Below are 10,275 nucleotides of genomic sequence, written 5' to 3'. Positions count from 1 at the left end.
GCCACTTAATATTGGCTTCCTTTCATTCCTTTCTGTTCTTTGGGCACATCCCCAAGAACACTGCTTGTTGATGTCTCCTTTCCAACAAAATGGAGTTAGTGAAATTATTACAATAGTCATCAACTGAAAAGTTTAGCATGAGCCCATAGAACAGGAAGATGTACATTTGCAGGGTACAATGAAATTGCATCAGTGCACAAGTTCCCTGTCCAGGGCAATCTGGCTCATTGGTCTAGAGTTATGATTCTCACTTTGGGTGTGAGAGATCCCAGATGAGCCCTTCCTATATTGTTAAAATGTTACATGGAATAGCCTGAGTGGGACAAAACTAATGGAAACTTGGAGTGCCGGCTGCTTGGTTCTCATTTGGAAGCTTGTTTATCGAGAGGTCCCAGGAGGTGCAAATCCCATGGTGTATTTCACCAAATAACCTCTGAAAATCAAAGCTCCAACCGTGAGCCTATCCCAGGAATGCTGGGAGTAGGGTGGGTCCTTGGATTGAAGCCTCTTATAGGACACCATGCATGAACCGGGGGGCCTTTCGCGTGTTAGGCGAACGTGATAACCACTACACTACAGAAACTACAAAGAAGCTATTCGGGCTCTCATCTTCAAAATAAATCAATTAAACCAAAAAAGAAAACAAAAAAAAGACAATATCAAGACTTTTGTTCGCCAGTGCAAATGAGCAGAAAACGTGAAAACAGTCACGCTACAGAAACTATGTGGGAGTGGGGCCGGATCTCAGTTTCAGCTTGTTCCCAAGGCACGGGTGCTACAGAGCGCAAAACTCGAGTCTAATTCGACGCAAAGCACAAGCCCCTGACCGCCAAAAGATGTTTCTGCCTGGTTTCGAACCGGGGACCTTTCGCGTGTGAGGCGAACGTGATAACCACTACACTACAGAAACAGAAGCGAAGGAAAGTGTTTCCTTTCGGGGGGGGGGACCGCAAAGTAAGTAAATAAATAAATATTCGATCAACGCAAAGGCTTAAGCGTTCCTTCAACCGAGTAATGAGTGCGCGGCCTCAGGCGTTGGTGGTATAGTGGTGAGCATAGCTGCTTTCCAAGCAGTTGACCTGGGTTTGATTCCCGGCCAACACACTACATTTAAGCCGCATGTTGGAGCGTGGCAAATGTACGAGGGCCGCCCTTGAAAAGGCAAACGGAACAGGAAAGTCCGCCAGCTGCATTTAGCAGGCTTTGGCAAGAGTGTGACGAAGGCTTCTCTGCTTGTGAGAGGTCTTTCCACAAGTGATTTCCACTTGTGTTCTAAGTGGTTGCTTGCTGCCTGAGGCCAAAAAAAAACAGCCCTACTTGTTGCTCGACTCGAACAAGCAAACACTTGTTCATGCACTAAAGCCCATTTGAAGCTAGGCACCACATAGTGGAGAAACTGCTCTAGTCACCTTCAGGGTCCTGATTAGGACAAGTGGGCTCTTACTGGAGCAAAGCTCAAGGCTTGTTTCTGCCCGGTCTTGAAAGTCAAAACGGAACGGCAATGTCCACCAGTTGCATTTGACAGGCTTTGGCCAGAGTTCTTTGGTGAGAGCTCTTTCCGATTTACAATTGCGGTGTAAGTGATGGCTTGCGGCCTGCAGCAAAAGCCCCTAAGCGCTGCTTGATTTGAAGTAGACACTTGTTCATTTTCTAAGCACTAAAGTGCATTTCAAACTAGGCATCACATTGTGGAGAAACTGCTCCAGTCACCTTCAGGGTGCCGATTAGGACGAGTGGACGCATACTGAAGCAAAGCTCAAAAGCCTTGGGTTGTTTCTGACCGGTTTCAAACAGGGGGCCTTTCGCGTGTTAGGCGAACGTGATAACCACTACACTACAGAAAATATAAAGAAGCAGCTCGGGCTCTCATCTTCAAAATAAATCAATTATTACAGCTGGCATTATTGATATTAGAGAAATACGCTGACCAGCTGCTGTTCAGAGCAGTTCTGTATCTAAGCAGGTGCTCAGTGTAATCTATAGAGTGTACAGATTTGCTGGGTTTCCTTTATAATTGCTAAAATGGTCACTCTGACATCTCTTGGTGGGGACATGTTTTTTAAAATGGCAAGGTTATAGCTAGGTAGAACCTAGGGAAAGTTTAGTAGACTCAAGAATATAAAAAGCATAAATAGAGGAAAAGAAAGATATGTTTCTTGATGAACACAAGATGGCGAACTTGGTTATCTTATGGTCTGACAAGTACAAGAGCACCTTCTGTAATATAGGCTCTGCCTGTTCTTCTATCATTCATACTGCACAAATATTTAACCCTTGCCATTGTTAATCTCAGGAGCTAAACTAATTTCAGACATATAAAACAACTGTTCACTTTAGACTAAAGTGTTTTTTTCTGATTCAACATTAAAGTCCATGGAGAAAAAAGGGGGATTTGTTCATCTCCTCTGCAACTGTATCAGACTCTGCACTATGCTACTCTGCTCTAACCCTAACCCACAGTGACAGGAAATCCAGCTGCACTGTACAAAAATTTTGACAGTTCTGTTATATTGAAAGTTTTACTGAATTGAAGATACATGTTTTAAGGTTTTTCTTCTTGATAAAAAACCTGAACAGGCTGTGCTGGTTCAGCACCATCAATGTTTTGGATAGCAGAGGAGCACATGGCTGCGGTGTGGAGCGAGTGAAGCATGGCAAAGCTGTTGGAGACCGAAGAAGACATCCCTAAGCCATTGCACTCGTCACTGCTCCACCGTACCTGGACCCCTTTCAGCCCCTTTCAGCCATCAACCAAGGCTGTGTAACCATGTTTTCCCTATTTTGCTCCTTTTTCTATTTTCACTGAATTTTGTACTCAAAGATTCTTTTTTTCCCTATGTGCACCAAATAAATACACTGTGAATTTTAACCTTCGCTGTCTCATGTATGTCTGTTAAGCCCTCACTGCCTGAGTAGTGTGGGAGATAATTTTGTAAATGAGGATATATGTATGCGGTGTGTGTTTGATGTAGTGTGAAATAATCGGGGGACAGCAGGAGTGAGTTCTCAGGTAAGGTTTACTCGTTAGGTCGTTTGAGCTTAAGAACAATATAAGGTTTAACACGGCATGTTGGCCTGCCACGGGCCTTGCACACAGGCTGCAAGGGCTTTGAAGAACAAATAGTTGTATGAATGATGTCAGTCTGGCAGGCCTTCTCTGCGGTACCAGGCTTTCCAAACTTGGACCAATCAATGGCAGAGATGCACCCTAGATTATTATGGTCAATCTTCGCTCCACTGGTACCTGGAGCGGCAGTGATCTCATCATGAAGTAAACGCAGCGCGTGCTGGATGGCAATGGTGGTACCAGGCGAAATATCTAGAGTACATACGTAGAAGACAGTGGATAAATCAGAAAAGCCGTGAAGTGTAGAGTGTAATAAAAGAAGGGTGTTGGCCCCTGAAGGACTGAGAACTTACCCATGCTGTCTCCTGAAGAAGAATGAGGTGTTGGCAAGAGTGAGGCCGAAGACAATCCCACTGGTGGGGGCGGAAACACCCAATTTTTAATATAATGATGTAGGGAAGTTTTAATTATAATGGTATTTGAAAAGTTGTAAGTTCAAAGATAATGGTGTAAAAAAGAGTCTAAAAAGTCTAAAAAAGAAAGATGGGTGGGATTGTCTAGGCAAAGAACCAGTGACGTGTTGCATTGGGAAGATAAGGGAAATGTATATAAAGGCTGTAGTTGGAGTTCCCCGAAGAGAGGTTGTTGGGACGTTCATGCGTGAGCATCTCAATTCTTGTGTCAGCGCTGATTACAAAATAAAATCTCTTATCTGCATTCATCTAGTCTGCTTGATTGGCTCATTTAGTTTTGAGGCCTTACTAACTATGAGTCTCACTTAGACTGAGCTGTCGGGTCAGTGTGGAGCTGGAGTCAGATTTTAGTAGTGAGTACAGTAGAATTTTTTGTTCCACATTGTTTTGGTGACCCCGACGTGATTTCAAAGAAAACAAGAGAACAGCAGAGCCCCAGACCTGGGACCTGAGGCTGCGGCCGCCGCCCACGGACCAGACACGGGATCCAACTAGGACAGAGGTAAGGCAGAAGCCTGTTTAACCGAATTTCTGCATTAGTTGTGTGTGGTCTGGGGAGGCGGAGGCGCTCGGCCCAGGGTCGGATCAGCTCTGCTCCAACCTGTTGAGGCAGAGAGGCAGAGTGAGTGTAAGTTAAAACCACATAGAGTGACATGATAAATTGCATGTTTTGTATTGAAAAGACTAGATGATGTCAAATGTATGAATGTGTAAAGGCCTGTATGATCGAACGTCCTGGTGGGTTCCAGGTGGTATGAGAGAAATTCCTGTGAAAAAGACCTTATTTGGACGCAAACGGGGCGTTTAGTAGCAGAATAGTAAGTTCTGTGAATGTGAACACCGTCACTGGAAAAAGAAAAATAAGTGTCAAGTAGCAGGTGATAAAAGAGAAGAGTAAAATTCCTGGATCCGGGTGGTAGTGAAAGGAAAATAAGAGAAGAAAAGAGAAATATAGTGAAAAATCCCGGATCTAGGTGTAAGAGAAATAAGAGATAAAGAGAATATAAAGAGAAAAAGCGCTGAATAGAAAAGTCCTGGATCCAGGTGGTAGAAAATAAAGAAAAGATTAAGAAATAAGGACAGGCCTGCTGTCGGCCTTTGTCTGTTGTCTCTCCTGATTGTATTGCATGCAGTGTGTGGGTGTGTTGAGTGCGAGGGGCTGTGTGAGTGTGAGTGCATGAGGAAAATAAATGGTGATTGGATGTGCGCACTGTAAATAGCACTGTATTAACCTTTTGTCTACTAACACTATTACTGTGAGAGTATAGGAAAACCAGTGTGTACATGCACGCACATTGATATGGACTGTGATATATGAAACAGGTGGGGATGATAGGGCTGAAGTTGAAAAGGAACTGCAACAGAGTGGGAAAATAAGGCAGAAGTCTTTGTGAGAGTAAAGGAATCACCGTGCATGGATGTAATCATACTAAGGTTTGATATATATGTTTTAGAGGTGCATTACGTGAGAAGTGAAGGGAAAGTAAGGGTAGTGATGGTGTGGACCAGAATAGCCTTTAGAATAAATCTGAAGCGGGCGTCCACATACCGTAAGTGAGGACCTAGTGCCAAGTGTGAGCTGATGTTTCATCTCAATTTGTTGTGCACTCATTGAATTGGATGAATACGTGTATCTGTCGCTCGTATAATTGTTCCACCCTCTACTGACGTGAAAGTGTGGTTTGACATCCATGGGGTCCATGTGAAGATGTAGCACATCGAAGGACACTATTGATCCTGAATGGTGGAAGTGTTTGTATCCGCCTACACGGGACGACACCGTGTGAGTGCTTACTTTACCGTTCTGGAGGAACTAAGTGAGGAAGTTCCCATATCATCACAGAAAGAGCAAAAACTCGCGGATTAGAGCTAAGTCTTAGCAGTCCACTACCATTCAAGCGAATTGGCTATAGGTTTCCAAATAGGTTTGAAAGGGAGTTCGCGGAGGCAGCAGTAGAGTTGTTGAGAAAGGAAGCTGGGAAACTCATGGTTAGGGTCAATTTAATGTGGCCTATGACCCCAAGAGGTCCTCAATACATGGAAGTTTGGATTAGCATGTGGAAGTTGGGGCAGGATCGTACGTTGTGGAAGTGTTTCATTGCAGGAAGTTTAACAGTAGACCCTCAGGTGATGATGAGGAATTAAAAAGAGCAAGGGTGTGTGTGTGTGTGTGGAAAAAGATTGAGTGCTTTCTGGAGTGGTGGAGAGGTGTGTGTGTGTGTGCGGGGGCATTGTGCCAAGAAAGAGTGAGTAAGAGCAGAGACATCCCCCAAGAAGGAGGAATTTCATACAGAATAAGTGAGGGAAAAGAGTTGTACATATGAATAGGCTGAGGAGTTCAACGGCTAGAGACACGGTTTGTGGACCTGGGACGAAATCAAAAGTGGCTGAAAGCAGGCTTAGCGAGGGAGGGATATTGTGCAATCAGCAGAAGAGAATACTCAGGAAAAATCCACCTAAAACTTGGGTCTGCATTCTATTGGGCCACTCAGTGAATTGTAAAAAGTTTGACCCAGATAATACAACATTACCCTTATTGAAGTATTGAGCTATTATATTGACACCATATACTGCATGCGCACTACTGTTTTCTTCAGCTGTATGGCCTTTCACCAAGACTTGGAGATAGAAACAAGGGGAATACGCACACACTTTTGGGATGAGCGGACATATAAAGATAGAGAAGGAGTAGAGCACTGGCAGCCAGAAGATTTGATTAGAGATAAATTGTGGGCCCTGACAAAGTTTGACGGACTGTACACCTTACAAAGAACGTTCCCTGACTTAGACTGGTACGAAGCCTTGAGGAAGATTTGGCGCCCCAAGTTGTTGAGTCCTATATTGAGAGCACTAGTTGACGCTCCTGAGCCCAGCAGTGTAGCCATCCCAATATTTGATTTCATCAGTGACCCATATAAGGAGGACGACGAACCCCTGGCAGAGTTATTCCAGCCCAGACCAGGCCAGTACAACTATTGTTCGGGATTGACAGCAACTGTGACAGTAGAACCGCGACTTGTACATTGGGAAAGAGGTTTTGCAACGTCAGTGCTGATTGATAAGATCAATGCGCTCGGTGAGAAGATAAGAAAGAATCCAGTAAGGCCGAGCTTGACAGTGAAACGAATCAGCGTCGCACTGACGTGGTCAGAAGGCAACAGGAATCCAGGAGAGAGAAGTAGCGCATACAGGGCACAACAGGGGTGCATCATGAGTGAAGGGAGAAGACAGCCTACACCAGTTGACATTATAATAGCGCAACACAAACCTGACGAGAAGTATGTCAGGAAGTGTATGAGAAAATGGCATGACAGGACTCAGGGGACATGGCAGTGGCCGGTGGAAGGAACATTTGATGAAAAGGCCTGCTCAGAAGTGAGAGAAATGCTGAGACACTGGAAGCCAAGCAAAGATGATGATAAATCCAGAGGAAAGAAGTATAGGCAATTAGAGATTCTGGAATGGTTCATGAGAGAAGGAAAGAAGGTCAGAGAAGTGGAAGAAGCGGTGAAGCGAGCGATAAAGAAGGAAGAAGAGCGGAGTAGAGAGGAGAAAGAAATAGAAAGACCACCGCCAATCTACTGTCCACCACCTAACTACAACGAGCCAATGGTGGGCAGGGAACAAGTGGGAGTGTATCCAACCTTAACGGACTGCTATGCCCACTGGACAGGATGGGAAGACGTGGAGATATCAGTTGAAAACCCAATTAAAGGAAAAATTAGAAGGAGCAAAGAAACAGGGGGAAATCACAGTGAAAATGAGGAAGAAGGGGAGGCAGAGGAGATACTGCAAAGAGCAAAGAAAGAGAGTGAAAAGTATTTGCAAAAGGGAAAAGAGTTCACACACTCAACACCAGTGGGGGACAGTGCTGAGAGATATATCTCAACGTGTGCGAGTGGGCCTACAGCGCCCCCCACGCTCCCGGAAGAATGGGAAAGAGATGAACCAATGAGTGAGGAACAGGGTGCGTATAATCAATCCCGAACAGAAAAGACAACAGGGCCACCGGAAAAACAACCATGTGCTGAATACTGGCGAGAAGATCCAGAGAGACAGGTTAGAGGAGTGCTGTACATAGAGCCAAGGGAAGATGCAATAAAGAGACAGAGGGACACCAGAGAGCAGAAGGTGAGGGATAGTGTTCGTAATTTCGCGCAGCAGCTGGAAGATTTAGAAGAGCGCTTACAAAATTCAGTTACAGCGTTGGAGGAGCAGCTGGAATGGGAGCGCACGTGACCAAGAACCTTAAGGGACAAGAAGACATTAAAAGCACCACAGAGATATGGGTTTGATGACGAGGAAGAGGTTCGAATGAATCCCCTGGTGACAAAAGGAAGAGATGTGCAATATGTTCCATGGACATTTATGGATATGGTAGGATTAAGCTCACAGCTACCGGAGATGTGTAATGGAGGGCAGAGGTGGATTACAAAGTTTGAAGAAAAGACAGCAGGACATACCTTGTCGATAGAAGATGTGAAAGCCATATTAGCCCAAACAATAGGGAAAGCAAAGACAGCTGAAATACTGGATGAAGCTGGACTAAAAGGAGCAATGGATCTACCAGGCTGGGATGCTATAGCACTGGGGACATGGCGAAATAGGTTGTGGAATGAAATAAGGAAAACCTACCCCACGAAAATGGACCCAGGACAACTGGAACACATGATTCTGAAGGAAGAAGAAAATGTAGTAAAATTCATTCATGATTATCAGAATAAATGGAAGGAAGAGACAGGTGGAACATGGGACGAGACAGACACAAGTAAAGGACTGTTTAAATTAATGCTGAAGAAATGTCTACCAGAACCAGTCAAAATCTCGTTGGATGAGGTGGTCGGTCTAAACTCCATGCCTTGGGATACCTACAAAGCACATGTGATACATTATGTGGAACAATACAGAAAGAAACAAAAGGACGAGAAAACAGCCTCAGAGGCCCTACTGACACAGCTATATAAAACACAGCTTGGCGAGTTGACAAGAGCTAGACAGAAAGAAAAGGAGAGAGAAAAAGCAGGAAAAATACAAGCCGCAGTGGTTATCCCAGCAGGCCAAGAACCAGTACAGAATAACCAAATGCTGCCGCAACAAGGACAAACACCGCAGCAACCGCAAATGATGCCACAACCGCAGGTGGCAGCACCAAATTCACAGCATCCACAAAATAGCCAGGTGTACCCAATGACTCAACCCATTAATGTCCACATTGGCGGTGCACAAGGAAGATTTAGAGGACGCCCAATGAGAGGTCGGTGGCAAGGGAGAAGGCAGCCGTGGGAACGATTTGGATCACCACCGCAGGGATATGCGCCGCAGAGCCCTGTAGGGCCCCAAGGACTGAGTTATGCGCAGGCACCCCCCAATCCTCAGTACCAACAGCCTCAACAACCACTAGAGTGCTGGGGCTGCGGAGGGACTGGACACATGAGAAGAGACTGCCCACATATGTATCAGCCCCAGATAGGCCCGGGACTGGGGCCCGCACCAAATTGGAGTTGAAACGGCCCTGAGAAGCCAGAGGGGGAGAATATGCAGTATGCCACTACACTGCATCCGCAACAGGAACCAACTGTCATGGTAACACTCAATAATGAGTGTCCTTTTCCATTCATGATCGAAATGGGTGCCACATATTCATGTATAGGGCGCGAAGGCTCGAATCTCCCTCTCGCTCGGAAGACCATCAAAACAACAGGCTTCTGAGGGATCTCACAGATCTTACATTTCACAGAGCCTCAGATACTAACATTAGAAGACACCACCATTGTGGCACCACTTTTGTATTCACCCTCCACACCAGTCAATTTATTGGGACGAGATCTTTTGTGTAAATTTAAGGCTAGAATTCAGTGCAGCCCTACAGGCCTCTGGGTAACATTCCCAGACAGAACCACAGCAGAACAATATCTCATGGCTGGGACGCAGGCAGACACAGAGTGTAGCACAGTGTATTGGCTACAGAACGACAATCCCTCATTATCAGAGTTGCAGGCCAGCTATTTACAGTGGAAGCCATGGATACAGGCTATGCGGCCGGATTACACCGAACCTAAGAGCCCGTTGCACTGTACTATGTGTTTTGACCCTGACAGCACCAATGAAGAATATGCAACACTATGGTCAGACATGTTGGAAGGAAAACTGTTTGATGTGGTGACAACAGACATCTTCGTGGGCCCTCAAGGACTGGCAGCGGCAGTTCAGTTACCCAATAACTTAAAGAGCTGGTACCAGATTACAAACTCAATACCACACATCACACTGATGGTAGCAGGGGGATATGAATCGAAAGACCTGGGACCAATGCTCAAAGAAACTAGCCAGGTGCTGGAATGGAAGCCAACCATCAATCAGTACATGCACACCTCACCGGATGGAAAATGCGCATTTCTCAAAAAGGCACAGACACTTTAAGAGCCACACAAACCTTGATAGAAAAGAAAATGTCGCCTATCTATCAGTTACCACTTTCAGACGACAAAGACATCGCACCAGATAAACAATCGGATACAGAAACTGAAGGGCTGTTAGCCACCATCCCAAGTGTGCTCTGGACTCAGCACTCTACGGACGTAGGACTCATGAAGTCAGCAGGACAGGTTTTGATAAAACTTAAACCTAATGTCAGGTACCCGTATCAGAAACAATATCCACTAACACCACAGGCTCAGGCAGGGATAGGGCCTACACTCGAGGGGTTATTGGAGGCAGGGGTTTTAATACCAACAC

The 10,275-nt window shown here is 45.4% G+C and overlaps 2 non-coding genes across 2 annotated transcripts; one reads left to right on the top strand and one right to left on the bottom strand.

The window, feature by feature from the left end:
- Window positions 1-837: 837 nt before the first annotated feature.
- On the bottom strand, window positions 838-910 carry trnav-cac (transfer RNA valine (anticodon CAC)). The gene has a single exon. It is a non-coding gene; the product is annotated as a tRNA-Val (tRNA).
- A 122-nt stretch (window positions 911-1,032) lies between these two features.
- Window positions 1,033-1,104, top strand: trnag-ucc (transfer RNA glycine (anticodon UCC)). The gene has a single exon. It is a non-coding gene; the product is annotated as a tRNA-Gly (tRNA).
- Window positions 1,105-10,275: the final 9,171 nt, after the last annotated feature.

This window comes from Hemibagrus wyckioides, linkage group LG07 (genome assembly GCF_019097595.1).
Source record: "Hemibagrus wyckioides isolate EC202008001 linkage group LG07, SWU_Hwy_1.0, whole genome shotgun sequence".
Classification (NCBI taxonomy): Eukaryota; Metazoa; Chordata; class Actinopteri; order Siluriformes; family Bagridae; genus Hemibagrus; species Hemibagrus wyckioides.
The sequence above is the reverse complement of the archived record's forward strand: the minus strand, read 5'-3'. Positions and strand labels throughout refer to the sequence as shown.